We start from the raw sequence: 16246 nt of genomic DNA on the forward strand, positions 1-16246 counted from the left end.
TAGCCACATACCAGCTTCAAAAGTCTGTTTAATTCAGGTAAGACAGAAATAGTTTTCTACATGGCAAAGCAGGACAGATTTCAGAACTATAATGAAAATTGATGACTATATTAAGCCAATGACACCAGCCACCAAGTATTTGCAGCCCCATTACATGAGAGGCACCCTGAGAAAATACCAGCTAAACTCTTTGGGTTCTCTGATTTGGAGCAGCCACTGAGAACAGAAACAACTCAAGCACTGCAACACTTGTATGGTGTATTTTGTATCAAGTGTACACAGTTTAAGCCAACATAAACAGGACCTGCAACCTAACAAGGCTGCATAATTCTCAATCATTCATCTTAGTTCTCCTCTCCTGATATATCCAGCCACCATAGGCAGGGAGATGCAGCTCTTCACCAGCTGCCATTAAATCCAGCCTTGCTGCAACTACAAGAATCAGAAAGGAGCTTCTGCCCTTTACTTAAAGCATTGCAAGAGCAGCAGAAGGGATGCTGCAGCTGGCACCATCTGCAAAAGCTGTGGCTTTCTCTGGAGGGAAATTCAGAAAAGAAAAAAAAGCCTAACTTGGAAATTCAGAATTGCCCTAGAAACCCCAATCATTTTCCATTAGCCAGGGAGGAAACACAGTCAGTATTCCCACAAGACTAAAGACAGCCTTTGTGAATGCCCCACCAAAGTCATCAAAGCTAATGCCCTTCAACTAATACTCCCGCAGAAAATAATGCTGCCTAGAAGAGGGGGAAAAAAAGTCCTGCCTGACAAAGTGGAAGCATAAAAAGAATTTATGAGAGGGGGAGGAAAAGGATGATAATAATGAACATTTCAGTAAACAGGCTTGAGAGAGATTAACATGCAGTGTAAATAAAAAAATCACAGTAAAGTGACTGCCTTGGAAGAGAAAAACATGCTGTTTTCAAAGTGTCATGTAGGCCAAATGTCTTTATTAACAGAGCTGGTGGAAAACTTGGGTGACTAAATGGTAACCATGTAACTAGCTTGTAAAAGAAGAGAAACTTCTTCATAAAGGTCTTACAGTAATACAGGCTGGAAGGGGAAAAGGTAAAAGAACATCTGAGGCAACTGGAGCAGGCAACAAAAACATCTATAAACTTTAACAACAAGACAACAGCATTTCTTTCATCACGCAACCAAGAAAAGATGCAACTGCCACTTAAGGAAAATCCTGTGCTATTTCAGAAATGTTTGGTCTAAGAGACAAACTTTTTATCAGTTCTGATGAACTTCTGTTTAAAATATCATAAGGGGGTTGAAGATCCATAGCATTTTCTGAATAAAATATTTCCTGGTTCAAATGTAGGCAATTAGATGGACGTATCTTGACAGAGCATGACCACTGAGAAATAATAGGAAATACCCCTCAGTGAGCAAGTACTAGTCAAAATTCTGATGAAAACCAGGAATCCTGTGTAGCAAGATCCATTCGACAAAATGATTGTTAGAAGGACCTTTTCAATAGTATCTGTTTTGCTATTCAGCCATTATGTCTTTTGCCTGGGCTATCTCTTTCATTTTTTTTTGTTGTTTTTTTTTTTGTTTGTTTTGGTTTGGTTTTTTTGTTGTTGTTTTTTGTTTTTTTTTGGGGGGGGGGAAGTGTTTTTTTGTTGGGTTGTTTTGTTTTTTTTTTTTTGGGGGGTGGGGAGAGTGGTTCATTTTCTAGACATTTTGATATATTTTTGTCACAACCTCTGACTGCATTAAATGTAACATCATGGACATGAAATTTAGGCGCACTTTCCTCTTTCCCTCTGAACAACTTGACCACTACTGCTTAGCTTCAAAATTCTTCCCTGAGTGCCACTGCTCACTAAGTTACTTAATGCCTGTGATTTTGGTAACACGTACATGGTTTTCTTTCTAAAACTTCATTTTTACATCATACCATTCCCCAAAAGCCTCACAGCTAAGTTGGACTTAATTCTAACCACCTAAGATTTTTCCAGCTTCACAGATTTATGTAATCCATAGGTTTCATCAGCTTTTCACTATGTTCCAAGACATTAATTAACGAGAAGTAAAACAAAAGGAAGTTTCTGTGGGACAAAGCTTTATTCTAACTCGAATCATTAAAATGAAATCAGAGTCAAACTAATTGTTAAACCAGTCACAGTTTATGAACAGCTCAGCAAAGTACTTAAGCAAGTAGTCCATCTGGCTTCAAATTCTTATGAGCTTTCTAAGTTTTGCTGAATCAAAGGACCTATAGCAGACTTCTTGGAATGACTGCTATCTTCTGAATGACGACTATCTTCAAAATTCATTATGAGCACTACTACTACTCCCTGCGATGCTCCAGATCCACAAATGCAAAGCAATTCTTTTTTAGGTTGAAATTTTCCAGGTCTGTCTATGCAAAAAAAAAACCACAAAAGTTTCAAATTTAAGAAAAAAAAAAAAAAGTTGCATCATAGAATGGTTTGGATTGGAAGGGACCTTAAAGATCATCTCGTTCCAATCCCCCTGCCATGGGCAGGGACACCTTCCACTAGATCAGGTTGTTCAAAGCCTCATCCAAGTGTTTCTTTTTAGTGAAAGACTATGAAAGAAAAGATCCACAAAATCATTTAGGTCATAAAAGTCCTTTAATATCAGAGTCCAAACATTAACCCAGCGCTGCCAAGTCCACCACTAAACCATGTCCCCCAAGCAATACTACACATCTTTTAAATACCTCTCGGGCCGGTGACTCAACCACTTCCTGGGGTAGCCTGTTCCAATGTTTGACAACCCTTTTGGTGAAAAAAAATTTCTTAATATCCAATCTAAACCTCCCCTGGCACAACTTGAGGCTATTTCTTCTTATCCTATCACTTGTTACTTGGGAAAAAAGACAAGCACTCACCGTGTTACAACCTCCTTTCAGTAGTTGTAGAGAGCAGTAAGATCTCCCCTGAGCCTTCTTTTCTCCACGCTAAACTACCCCAGTTCCCACTTCCAACAAGACTTGTTCTCTAGGCCCTTCATCAGCTCTGTTACCCTTCTCTGGACATGCTCCAGCTCCTCAGTGTCGTTCTTCTTGTGAGTGGCCTAAAACTGAGCACAGTATTAGAGATGCAGCCTTACCACTGCCAAATATGGAGGGCCAATCACTTCTCTGGTCCTGCTGGCTAAACTCCTTCTGATGCAAGCCAGGATGCTTTTGGCTTTCTTTGACACCTGGACACACTGCCAGTTCATATTCAGCAATTCAGTAATTCTTGTGCAGGACAATATCAGAGCTCAGACTTGGAAGTTACTATTTTAAATAGAAGGTTCTCTCAATGCTAGAGCTATGTATTTAATCCAAAAAAGCTGGTTCTGATTTACCAATTTTAAGAGCGCTGGGATGGAGGGAACACACACAGCAAACATCATAGAACTCTTTACAGAAATCACCAAAACTTCAAGCCCTGCAAAGTCTTATTTACATACTTATCTCCATCCATCTTAGTCATAATATGCCCCTTTACTTCATATGAAAAGCCCATGGCTCTATGCTGGAATGGGCTGACTTTTTCATTTGGAGTCTAAATATCCAAAAAGTGACATGTGGTGGAGTTATGAAATACATCACTGGTTTTACCAGATCCTCTCCCTTTAACTGCCCAGTATGAAAAAAAAAATAAAAAGAAAGAAAAAAAAATTTTCACAAAATTACACCTAACCAGTTATTTTTCCTTTTGTAGCATTCACCTATAGACCAAATTCAAGTAGAAAGAAAGGTTGCAGTTCTGGTTTTAGCCTTGCCATTCTCAGTTGCCATCTAACAATTCATAATCTCCAGTGATGAAGTAAAATGAAAAGTGACTGCTGCAATGGAGCTGTCAACAACAAGGATTTACACATGATCATTTGGACAATGTTCAGCAGGTCTCACATTTTAGCTGAACATAGCAGAGAGATGTGAATTACTGGCAGTCTTTGGGAGTTAAAAGTTAAGAAGCATAAGGATGATGGAAAAGGATGAGGAAACATATTGCCCCAAAACATCTACTGCCTCTGTACGTGGCAGCTCCCTGAAATTCCAGCCTGCCGACACTGTTCCAAAAGCTAGATGAAATAAAAGGCTCCAATGGAAGCCATGCACTACTACTCCTAACTGATGGTAAACTGGTCCCCAAAGCAAAGTCAGAGCTCTGCAGCAGACAGACGGGCTCCTTACCTAGGCATTAGGACAAGCTAAGTCTCAGAAGGACAAATCAGAGTGCCTGGCCAAAGCTGGAAACAACTCAGACATACCCAAGTGTCGACACAGATCTTAAGTCCTACCTTAGCCTAGATGCTGTCTGTAGCTCAGGGGCTTACTTCCGCCTGCCATCTAAAACCCAAATCATCTCCTAGAGTCAGGTACCTATGCTCATTCTTTCAACAGATGAGCATGACTCTTTTCAAACAGTCTAAAGATGAGTAAGAAGCTCAGGTACTTCCCTGGCAAAACAGCTACGTGACCACAGCCTCAATCCCATCCTACACCTCTAAAGATGATAACGTAACCCTCAGGCTTGCAACTCTGTACATTGAGCAGCCTTGCCTTTCACTCACTGCAGAAACTGCACAGCAAAGAACAGGACCACAGAAAGTGAGAGCAAGTGGAGCCACAGCTAGCATTAATATGCAGAAATCAGAAGATTCCTGAGTTCTTTGGTCTCTGGCTTTTCCCAGCAACTATGTTCCCAGGAACACTGTAAATTAAACCGAACATAGAACAGAGTTTGAGCTACTTATGCTACACTCTTGGAAATAACAAGCCATTCAACAGACACTGCGCCCAATTCAAAACCATCTTCACCATACTCAGCAAAAGCTTACACCTTCACAGATTCCTAATCTAATACACAAATGCCCACATTGGCAAGCATTTGAGATAACATGGTTTAAGATGCTGCCAGTACTGTCTTGGTCTCTGTAATTCATCATATGCACGTTTATCTGGTGAGGTAAAATGTTTTAAACTGTGTAACTCTCAAAAGGCCTTTTCCATCAGAAAACTAATGCAGCACACTAACACTTAGGGTAGACCTGCTTGTTATGACTGAACAAGTGAAATGAAAACTTCTTTAAACTTCATAAAAAGACCAGATTTGGGTCAATGACGATAGTGCCGTTGTACATTCAATATGCTGTTAAATATTCATTCCAATTAGAAACTATTTGTGCACAGACTAAAGGAAAGAGGGGGACAGTACTTAGAAGTTTCAGGAAACACCAAGATAGGTCAAAATAAGTAATAGTGTTTTTTTTTAATTCTGTAACATTTGTGTAATTAGGTGATGATTAAAGGTAAAACTGCAGAGAAGCTAAGAAAAAACAAAGGAATAAAAACAGAAAAGAAGGCATATATAAAAAGAGAAAAGGCAATCAGCAATGGTTTCAGTCTCTGAAACAAGAGGACTTGCAACTTATTTGCATTCTCACGAGCCAGCAAGATGTAAGGCTGTGGGAGATGATGTCAGAACTACACCTGTGCCAGGCCACAGGGCTCAGCAGAGACCTGATTTTTTGGTTGTTTTTTTTTTGTTTTGCTTTGGGCTCTGGCTTCCATTTTATTGAAGATTTTGTAAGAATTTACAACTTTATTTGTAAGCGACAGAGATTTCATGTAACTGAAACCTGAGTTGAGGACAGCCTGTGCCTTTCATTTTGACTTCCCATTTATTATTGAGTGCACAATCACCTGAATTATCAGGAACACTAAGAACCACACAGATAAAAACTAACAAGTACAACCAACTATTTGTAAGGCATTAGGGAATAACTACAGAGCCAGCCATGTCCCCAAAATAAAGAGAAATACACCAAGTCTAGGTGATATTAAAAATGGAAAAAAAAAAAGTGGAACAAATGCAGGAATGTCATAATACTGAAATTCACAGCCTGCTTTCTCAGAGGATTTTGCATTAGAAAAGTACAGCTGAAATAGTTTCCAAAGAAATTACTTCCAAAGAATAAAACCAAAACAAAACCCACCAAAAAACCACAGCAGGCTTCACTTCCTGAGATAACATTGGAATAAATACTGCTTGAGAAGTGTACTATGTTTTCTATTGTTCTATTATTATTTATTATTGCATTGTTACCTATTTAAGACTATGTGTTATGGTTAAAGTATGGTTTTAAACAGATGTGAATGACTAACTCTCCAAACGCATTACTAGTGAAGTTTTGTTCCACAGTGTCTGGTACCAAATTACTTTTAGAAAAACTTAAAACTTACTGTCATCTGTGCTGGCCAAAATCTCCTTTAATGTCAGACTGCCAGTTGTTCAGCTTCACTACCTAACTACATTAATTACCAAATAAAAAGGAGAAACAGGTTTTTTTCTTACATTTTTCTTTCCTTTGCTATCATATTTCATTACAGGAAATGAAAATGAAAAATATACTCTTGAAGTATGTTTTCCTGTTTTTGAACAAATAGGAATACTCTAAAGAACAGATCATGAGAATAACTGAGATAACAAGAGGATGATTCTTCTCCCATTCCTAAAAAAGAAGAGCGTGTTGGGGATGTTTGGTGGGGTACCTAATTAACCTCTCCTTTCAAACAGGCTCTATTGCTCAGCTTTTGTAATTTAAAAAACTCAGGATGATCTCTTTTTGCATGAGTCATCCTCTTATTTCAGAAAAAAAAAAAATCATTGATTTTACTTTCCTTTTTCTTTAATACAGCTGTCAGCTTTGTCAGGCAAGTGTGGAAAACTTTGTGGGACAATCTGAAGTACGAAATAAGCACTTCTTCACGGAACCCTTAAAAAGGGGTTTAGCCAGTATTGTCCTGCTATGTATTTTTATCTCAGTACCACTGGATTTAAAAAGTGATCTACTAAAACCTCTAGATAAATCAGGTTTGACACTAACATAAAGAATGGGTATATTCAAAGGCCACCTTTGACTTAGGGAGGCCAGTCCTCTTTGTCTCCCTTGTCAGTCTGTAGCCACTATGGACGGAGAAAGGCTCCTCTAGATGGTAATTCAGAGCACAAACCAGCTTGGGGTTCTCTGTATTACACGCTGGAAATACTGATTTATTGTTACTGACCACAGGAACCCAAGAAGACTAATTTTCCTGGGTTAGAGTAAACCTTTGTGTATAACCCAACATCCATTCCTGTAACTCCTTGTAGGATGTAGCACAGCATTTGCACCAATTCTGTACCTCACAGCTGGCTGTACTCACACAAGCTCATAAGCCTTAAAATCTGGAGAGTCTTCTTTCATTTCATTTGTTACTGGTTGGATTACTACATAATTCTTGTTTCTAACTTCTACATCCTTTTAATATTTAAATACAATTTTCATGTCTAGCGGTCAAGTCATCCTTTACTCTTAATAAGCTATTTTCGCCAAGTCTTCATTCAGTCCAAGTCTAATATAGCTTTAGTCCTTGTATGCTTGGATAAGGAAAGAACGTAAGTGTAAATCTCACCATATTTATAGGAAAAGAGATTTAATCTTCCATGTTCCTGACTCAAGAACTGCATTTTTCATTTTATTATATAGGTAAGCATTTCATTATATGAATAATTTTGTCCTAAACTTTTCCAGTTTATTTTTGCGTTTAGGTTTTTAATTCAGTCCATATAAAGATAGACTGCAAGGAATAACAAACACTCAATTTACTTTGAGCAAGCACAGAATTAAAGCTGAATGCTGACACCTCAGAACAAAGAATCTCAACTCCATTGCACAGGCACTAAACTTCAAGTATCAACATGGTATAGTGTGGACTGGTACAGTCTTTAAAGAAAACTGATTTTTTTTTTTTGGGGGGGGGGGGGGAAGGGGGAAGTTACTAAGCCCAAGAAAAGAAAAATTGTCCTTATCAACAATTTTCTTCAGCAATAATTCTTTCATGCATCTGGAATGGCATATGGTCAGCATTTTCTTTAGGGGACTGCAATTTGTCTCCATTTTACATACTAATAGTATATTCAGTCAGACCAAAGATATGCCTATCCCCATACCATATCTTTAGCAAAGGCTGAGAGCAGAGGTCTCTCAGCACTAGGCCAAGGAAAGCAGGGATTTCCCTGTTTGCACGGATATTGCAGGGATACATCTCAGGATCCCTTCCAAGCCCTCAGGGACGGAGCTTTCTGTTCTGCAAAGCAAGGATTGATCCTTTTGCATTGAAAGCCCACAGCCAGGTAAACTTTTAGTATGTACAGTGGCTCATAGTTAAACTATGCGCCATGAAGAAAAAATGCCACCTCCTACTTGTTCTGAATCTGCCACTTGATGATTTTATTTGATCCCCTCTGGGTCTTGTAGAACAACAGACAGTTAATGAGCATTCGCTGTTCATTTTTTCCATTACACTCCTATATAGATTCTTATCATTTTGACAGAATCACAGAATCCCAAGGGTTGGAAGGGACCTCAAAAGATCACCTAGTCCAACCCACCTGCAAGAGCAGGGTAACCTAGAGTACATCACACAGAAACTTGTCCAAGTGGGCCTTGAATATCTCCAATGTAGGAGACTCCACAACTCCTGTTAGCTATTTCTTTGCTAGGCTGAAGATCCTTAATCTATTTAATTGCTCTTTATCACTGTCACCCATTTCTAGTTCTATTATCTCTCTCTTTTTTTTTTTCCCCTCACCCTTCCTTTAAATACGGGGATCAGAACTGCCCCCAGAGTCGAGACAAAAACACAGGCAGTTTATAGACTGGCATAGCAGACTTAAGCTCTGTTGGCCATTCTTCCCTGATTATTTTTTTTTTTTACCAGTCTTAAACACTTAACCAATGTTTGGATTTACTATAGTAAGCTCTCTACATCACTTCCTTTGGTGCTAATAGCTTACAGCCTCAATAATAGCAGGATTGTTCTCCCCTGCATGCATTACTTCATAGTATCAGCAGCAAGCTTCATCTCCAGTTACTAAGCATCACAAGATCCCTCTTTGATTCTTCATAATTAGCTTCCATTTTTGCTACCCTCATTAACTTAGAGTCATTCTGCACTCATGTGTCCAGATCACCAATGCATATGCAGACTAGTGTTAAGCCCAGCACACATCCATGCGCAACTCCACGAGTGACCTCTGTCCCCTCTGTGAAAACAGGTCATTTATTCCTACCTCATTTTTCAACCAACTATCAGTCTAGGAGAGAACTTTCCTCTTATGTCAGAGCAGTTTCATTTCACTCAGCACCTTTGGCAAATAGTTCTCAAAAGACTTTCTGAAACTGAAGAGTACTGCATCAGCTAAATCACACTTACAACCTAAACAGTGTCTTCAAAGAACTCTATCAAACCTCTGAGATTGTTCTGACTCTTATATCAAATTTGTCCATGAATCCATTAGTTTTCTTCTTCACTGTATTTACCAACAAATTGACTGGTATGAATGCCAGTCATACTTATCCTGTTCTTTCCTACAGGCTTTCTGGATGCCTTTTTGAAACTGGCAACACCTTTGGCATGCTCAAGTTCACTGCTACCACACCAGTACTGCTGTTAAACACCAGCATTAACAGTTCAGCAATTTTACAGAGAGCTCTTCCAGAGGTCTTGGATGCATTCAGACTTGGCAATTTTTGTTGTAACAAATGCTGTAACCCATTTCTACAGTTTTTTTCTAAAAACCGAAATATTCCAGCATCTCTTGATTTGGAAGAGATGCCTCAATGGTACCTTGTGCTTCTCTCCCCACAGGAGAAAAATTTTGTTTTGGGAATATGAGGTCCTACACAGTGAGCATTTTTTTGAGCTCTTTTAGATCTTAGTTATCTATTGACCCAATGGCCTTCCTGGTTTTGATGTTTTTGAAAGAGTACTCTTAAAAAGCTTCTCTGCCTTTTAAAAATCACTTATTAGGCTTTAACTTGTTTTACTGTGTATTTTATGCCTAATTTACCCTATTTTCACTTTTTTATGTTTTGGACATAAGTTTTTGAAGTTTTCTGTTTCTTATAGCCTGCTCAACCATGGGTTGAGGGTCAGAGAAGGATTTGCTTGGGGATATGCATTTGTTCTGAGTCTCTCCACACTGGCTACAAGCATTTTACTCATTTGACTGTTCCCCGGACCAGGTTTTCCATAGAAATTCTAATGAATGCCCTGCTGGCTACCTTCTCTATGGTAGACCTATGCCATCAATAACTTACCTTAGAACTAACCATTCACTCCCTCCATCTTAATCTTCTAGTCTTCTACCATTTGCATAGAACAGTTCTATTTTCATCTGACTGCCTATTCTTCTGTGCTCCTGTCTATATTTGACCTAATTTTTCATGTTCTCTATATGACCTTCATCCATTTCTGTCATATGCACAGCAATGTTAAGGCCTTCAACCCCAGAGGCTGTGGCATCTTGACCTGTGTGTCTTTTCTGCTTGTCCTCACTCAGAATGTTGGGATTACAGTGCAGACTGATGCTGCAGAGGTCTTTATTCTTAACCTTCTATTTAGCTACTCAGATGATGTTTCCAGCACTATTTTGGTAGCCCGTCTATGTCACCAGCACTTCTCCACCTACTTCTCCAGCACAAAAACGTAGCCTAGACTTCTTTTGTTGTAAGCCTCCTTGGCATGTAGTTGGAAGGTATGCTCCCTTTCAGCAACATAAACTCAGCCAGCTGCACTCCACTTAGTTGTCAGGAGATATCCATCTATCACCTAGACTCAATACCATGCAATGGCATTCTCCGAGCAAAAGGATAGCTGGCCATCACGTGAGAGCAAGGTCTCATCTACAGGATGAAATTTCAGGATCATTTCTCCTTTACAGGTTTGATGTCCTCCAAATTAGGAGTTACCCCTCATAGAAGCCCAGTGGCAGCCTGCTTAGAGATAAGCAGTGAGACTACATGCCTGGAGGTTTAGTTTACACATTTGTAATTAAATATACTTTCCTTACACATATACTTAGCATGTTGTGACTTTTGAAGTGGACAAGAGTCCACTTCAGTTATAGTAATCTACAATGGGCATCTTGCAATGTCGTAACTATCTCTTTGGTTTAACAGGTGTATTAATACTGTTGAGAGTAAGAAAATGCTACTCTTTTCTAACTGGAAACCTGGTATCAACCTCTAGCCTGTGAAACCAAAGTTTCCAAGCTAATGGCCTTGGCACACAACTTGTGTTTTAGGCTTACTCTCAGTGTACTTTCGCTGAAGTTTTCACTTTGTGCCTCCTTCCCCTTTCCCCTTGCCCTCAACTTTGAATCAGACCATTCTCATCCTCCTGATAGACATTCTAGTGGCTTTCTAAAAATCTGCCTTTGATACTGGCCTATTAAGGTTTTTAAAAATAAAATAAACAAAAAAATCCTTCATCTGCCTTCCATTCGCCATCATTAATCCATGGACCTAGTACATTCTCTAGGTTCCCACAAAGCATTTTCAAGATAATCCTCCACAGGTACTAAAGGAGCGAGAAAGTTTAATTTTTCTTGTGTAAAATACTGGTATCACTGACAGGTATTTCCAGTAACTGCCAGGCAATCATGCTTTATAATCTAATGGATTACAGCCACCTTTATGATTGTATGAAATGACTAATTGTGTGAGGCCTTAAATACAGTTTTCTTAAGACAACAGCAGACACATACCCAGCCACAACTTTCAGTTCAAAACAGCTCAAAACAGTTTTCCAAGATGCAGCATCTGTTGAACTGCTAATGGGAGCTGTACTTAACAAATACATCCCACATCAAATCAAAGAGTAGTCCCTATAACCAAGACTTGTCAATTCAAAATGGGACCTTACACATTTAGTTTCCAAAACTAGATTTTTTACTATGAATTCTACTTTCACTTACACCAAGTCTGCTACATTTTATTAGCTATAATGTACACAACTTTAAACACAAAAGAATTCTTGAGGGTTTCCCACACACACTGTCATGGCTGTATTTATAGGCAAGATGATTAAACATTTGCATTTTATTGTAAAGGATAAATTGTACCATACAGTAAAGTGAAACTCAATACTAACTGATTCATAAAACAGGCCTGATTTTTCAGTTGATAGTAAATGGTTCTCTTTTCCTTTCCACCATCAAATCTAATTTAAAGTAACCCAGTGTACTGCAAATACATTAGCTACTTAGTAATCTCCAGTAATGGCAGGGAAACTCATCACAAATTGCAGAATGTTATGAATCATCTTGTGAACACATAACTGCTATACACTGCAGAAGGCACTTTAACAAATAGTTTCATTCATTCATGTCAATACTTCATAATTAGCACAGACAAGTGTCTGTAAATTGAACTCTTGAACATCACACTGCTTAGTTACCAAAGGTTTTTTTATTTAAAATTTTGAACACTTGATGTATTGAAAGACCCCATTAAAATTTTGTACCAAAGACAAACAACATTTTCATTTTCCGTTCTAAATGTGTTAGCACAAACAAATGAACTCAATAATGTTCAAAGCAGCCATAAGCATATGCTGACCTGTACTACATAAACAGTTCAACTGACTTTATCAGATCTATTAATTTAAGGTTTTAAAGTATACTTAACTGTTTTGCTCAATAAGAGATAATAATAAAAGAACTATGGGGCTGTATAGAAATTAGCACTGATGCTTTTTTCTCCACAGCTACACCAGAGTGAGTCCCCGCTCAGAACAGGAGACAACCCAGTGACATGACGGCCAAAAGTGGTTAGAAGAGCTGTCCCCTGCAGAACTGCCGCAAAGATCTTGATTTATCCACCTTTTTATATTTAAATTGGAGTCAAGAACTGCAATAGCTCTTCAGGGTACCCTATGAAGGCACACGGTATTTTGAAAGCTTTATGAAGGCACTCACAAAACCCCACTCAGATTAGGGTCTTGCTATTTACCAACAGAGATACAGCCTCTCTACACAGAGCTTACAGTTTCAGGGTACAGGTGCCCACAAAGCTATACCTGTAGTTTCCTGAATGCTTTTTTAAACAGTGGATTAAAAAAAAAAAATAATATTATTTTGACTTGGATTTCAGGATGTCAAGATGTCAAGCTGTCATCATTTAACAGTTTACTGGTGACAGCTATTGGCTATACCTAATGGGATGTACACTCTTAGCCATTCTAACAGTGAAATAAATCATTCTTTCTGCAACCTACCTCACAACTAGCGAGAACTAAAACTGTGGCCAAGGTCCAGATACTGCAGGACAGCTGACACAAGGGGACTTTGTCATCTGCGGATATTTGTGGTATAACCACGACCTCACAGAAGCAATTTAAAGGTTTAGATAAAAAAAACCTTCTCAGACTAGAATAACAACCATCAAATGCAACAGTATAAATATATTCATAAACACAGTGATAATTCCACTTTGACACATCTTACCAGTATAACTTCCCACTCATCACTTCCAAAAAAATCCTCAAGCTCCAGCTCCGAGTTCATCTCGTCCTCCATGGCCTCACAGCAATCCTGGAATGCAGACCCATGGACTAATTTCTAGAGGCTGTGCACACCAATGTAAACATACAAGAAAAAGTCTGCCTCACTCTAACATTGCTAATTAATGAGAAAAAATAATTATGAAGGTAATTTAGTATTTCCCTTTGGATTGAAATATGAAAGCTCATCATGAGCTTTTATTATGTACTGCTTATTTTTACCTTTTTTTTTTTAACAGAAAACAACATTACAGATTTTATTTATTTATTTTTTTTAATCTTGTAAGATTTAACCCTTAACAGCACATATGCACCACCACTGGCCAGTTACATGAAATGACATCTTCTTAGTTACATCTTCTTAATTCTGTAATTCTCCTTGAGCTTTCCATTCTTCATTGCTCATAAAAACAGTACTGATACTGAAAAGACATCCAGAACATCCAGGCCTGCAAATCTTCCTATCTTCTCTAAAGTTTCTTCTTTTTCTCCTTTTCAAGTATATTCAAGCCAATAAATGCTGCTAGGTTTATCAATATGAAATCTATTTATTTAGAAGGAAAAAAAATACCTTCATGCAACCTAGTGCTCCAATTCTTTATCTTTAAAATAAACCATGAAGAAGTGGGAAGATCCCACCTCTTCTTGCATACTGCCTTCAAAGTATTTTTGCCCCTTTTAGTGATCAAATATAGATTTTTCCATGACATTTTGATTAGGCTCTTACTGTGAATACATTAAGTGATAATTGGTCCAAAACCACCTATTGAGCCAGGAACATCAGAATACAGTAAATACTAGGTGCACCATAGGCAGTTGTATGAATCACTTCACATACCTGTGGTTTTCCAGGTTGCTGTGCTTAGTCATGAGTACACTCTTCATTTTCTTGCACACAGAACAATTTCTGCCAAATTTTGTTCTTGGCTTCTACACTGCCACCTGTAGTCATACAAGAGAAATTAGCCATATTTTATGCTGCAAATCCCATTACCACAATGTTTCAGCTCACTTCTTTTTCTATACAACCACTCTAAAGCATTCTCCTTTGTAAAAGGTGTGTTAAGATACTCAGAGTTATTTGCAATTTTTCTCTTTAATAAATTTCAGGAAGGAAGTTAAAAAAAAAAAAAAAATCACAGTCCCAACTCACTTTAACCCCACAGAACATTTAAAACTCTCAGAGACAGATATGGGCTTTACAGATTTTTAAGTTATCCTTATTGCTTAGTGGACACATCATAACCTTGACAGAGCAAGGTGACTTCTGAAGCAGCAACACAAAATACACCTGCACTTCATTATTTGGTAAATACAAAAACTAATTTCATTTGATCTTCCATCTGAAAAAACAAAAATGAACACAGTTTTGCAGCAATGTAATTTCCATGCTCAGCTTAGTTACCTCATACAGGTTGTAAAGAAATACATACAAACATACGCACCCCAAACAAAAAACAAAACAAACAAAAAGAAACGCTAGTATTTGGAAGAATATCTCATAGAACTTAAAAGTGATCTTGAACTTTTTCATACAATGAAACTGGTTTATGCCCAGTTTACAGTACCTGGAGGACCATGCCACTGTTTTTACTAAATTAACCGTTTGCATCAAAATAAGACCTAAACCACGAAGTAAGCAGAGCCCTCAAGTTAACCCTTTCCTGAAAACATGATAAACCAGAAAATTCAGGGCTTCCTGGAAAACGCAAAGCTTGCTGGTGTTCAGAACAGGGGGTTCACCGAATAATTAAGTTTCAGAGTACAAGCTCGGGGGGAACACTGGCTTTTGCGTACATATGCACTCCCCATTCTTCATGTTCTGAATTACCCCTGCCGTCCCTGGAAGCAGTCGGCCGAACGTTCCCACTGTATCCCAGTCTGGGAAAACCCTCTCAACACATTAAGGAGAGAAGCTAACTCCGTCCACCGCGCCACGGCGAGCACACGGATGTCCGCGGCCGCCGGGGACCCGCACCCCTGCGCTGCCTTACAACAGCGATCGCAGCCTTCACCAGGAACCTCACGCTGGAACGGAAACCGAAATCAAACGCGGTTTTCCAAGAACTAGTTGCTCTTTATATATATATATATATATATGTGTGTGTGTGTATATGTATATACACATATATATAAATAATAAATAAATGAATAAAGCCCCAGCCACCGGTGGGGCTTGCCTGCGTCCCAACGCGCACCTCCAGCTAACCCTCCCGCCTCCCTCGGGCGGGAAGGCACTCACGGCAGCGGGGACGCCGCGGGGACCCGTCGGGGACCTCACCGTCTTCCCTCCCAGCCGGGCGCCGCCCCGATACCGGCGTCCACGGACACCCGCCGCCGCCCCCCCGGCAACCCGCGGTCCCACGCGTCCGCACGCCCGACCCCACCGCGGCGCCCGCGACCCCGCGAAGCCCCCCACAGCCCCACGCCCCAGCCTCCCCTTCAGCCCCACTGAGCCCCTCACCGCGACGCCCACCCGAACCACGCACACGGAGCCGCCCGGCCAGGTGCCTCCCACCGGGACGGTACCGGAGGCAGAGGGGCACCGCTAAGCCCGAGGGTCCGGCGCTGCAGAGCAGCGGGCGCTGCCCACCCACCTGCGCTCGCCGCGCTCCTCACGCCGCCGGCCGGTGCCGCAGAATGAGGCGGCGGCTCCTCCTCACCAGCGCGGCTCGCTCCCTCCCTCCCTCCCTCCCTCCCTCCCTCCCTCCCTCCTTTCCTCCCGCCGCCGCGCAGCCAAGGGGAGCCGCGCGTCCCGGGTGCTGCCGTGCCGCGCCGCCAGCCTGGGAGTCCTGCGGGAGGGCGGGCGGGAGTAGGAAAGGGAGGGAGGAAGGGATGGAGGGAGGCGGCTCGTCGCTCAGCAGAGCCTCCCTCTCCTGCTCT

At 40.2% G+C, this 16246-nt stretch overlaps 1 long non-coding RNA gene across 2 annotated transcripts in view; it reads right to left on the reverse strand.

The window, feature by feature from the left end:
* The window catches only part of LOC133269321 (uncharacterized), a 39661-nt gene extending 23615 nt beyond the window's left edge, over positions 1-16046 (reverse strand). The window contains exons 1-3 of one of the 2 annotated variants that reach the window (XR_009743413.1): positions 15961-16021; positions 14202-15391; positions 13308-13394 (exon numbers count right to left, since the gene is read on the reverse strand). This is a non-coding gene — a long non-coding RNA (uncharacterized LOC133269321). Of the gene's footprint in view, positions 1-13307; positions 13395-14201; positions 15392-15960 lie in introns of both variants that reach the window. The other variant, XR_009743414.1, reaches the window with a different exon arrangement.
* Between the last annotated feature and the right edge of the window lie 200 nt (positions 16047-16246).

This window comes from Pezoporus flaviventris, unplaced genomic scaffold, assembly GCF_033815535.1.
Source record: "Pezoporus flaviventris isolate CSIRO_AGI_PZ_B2104156 unplaced genomic scaffold, CSIRO_AGI_Pfla_v1 ptg000015l, whole genome shotgun sequence".
Lineage (NCBI taxonomy): Eukaryota > Metazoa > Chordata > Aves > Psittaciformes > Psittacidae > Pezoporus > Pezoporus flaviventris.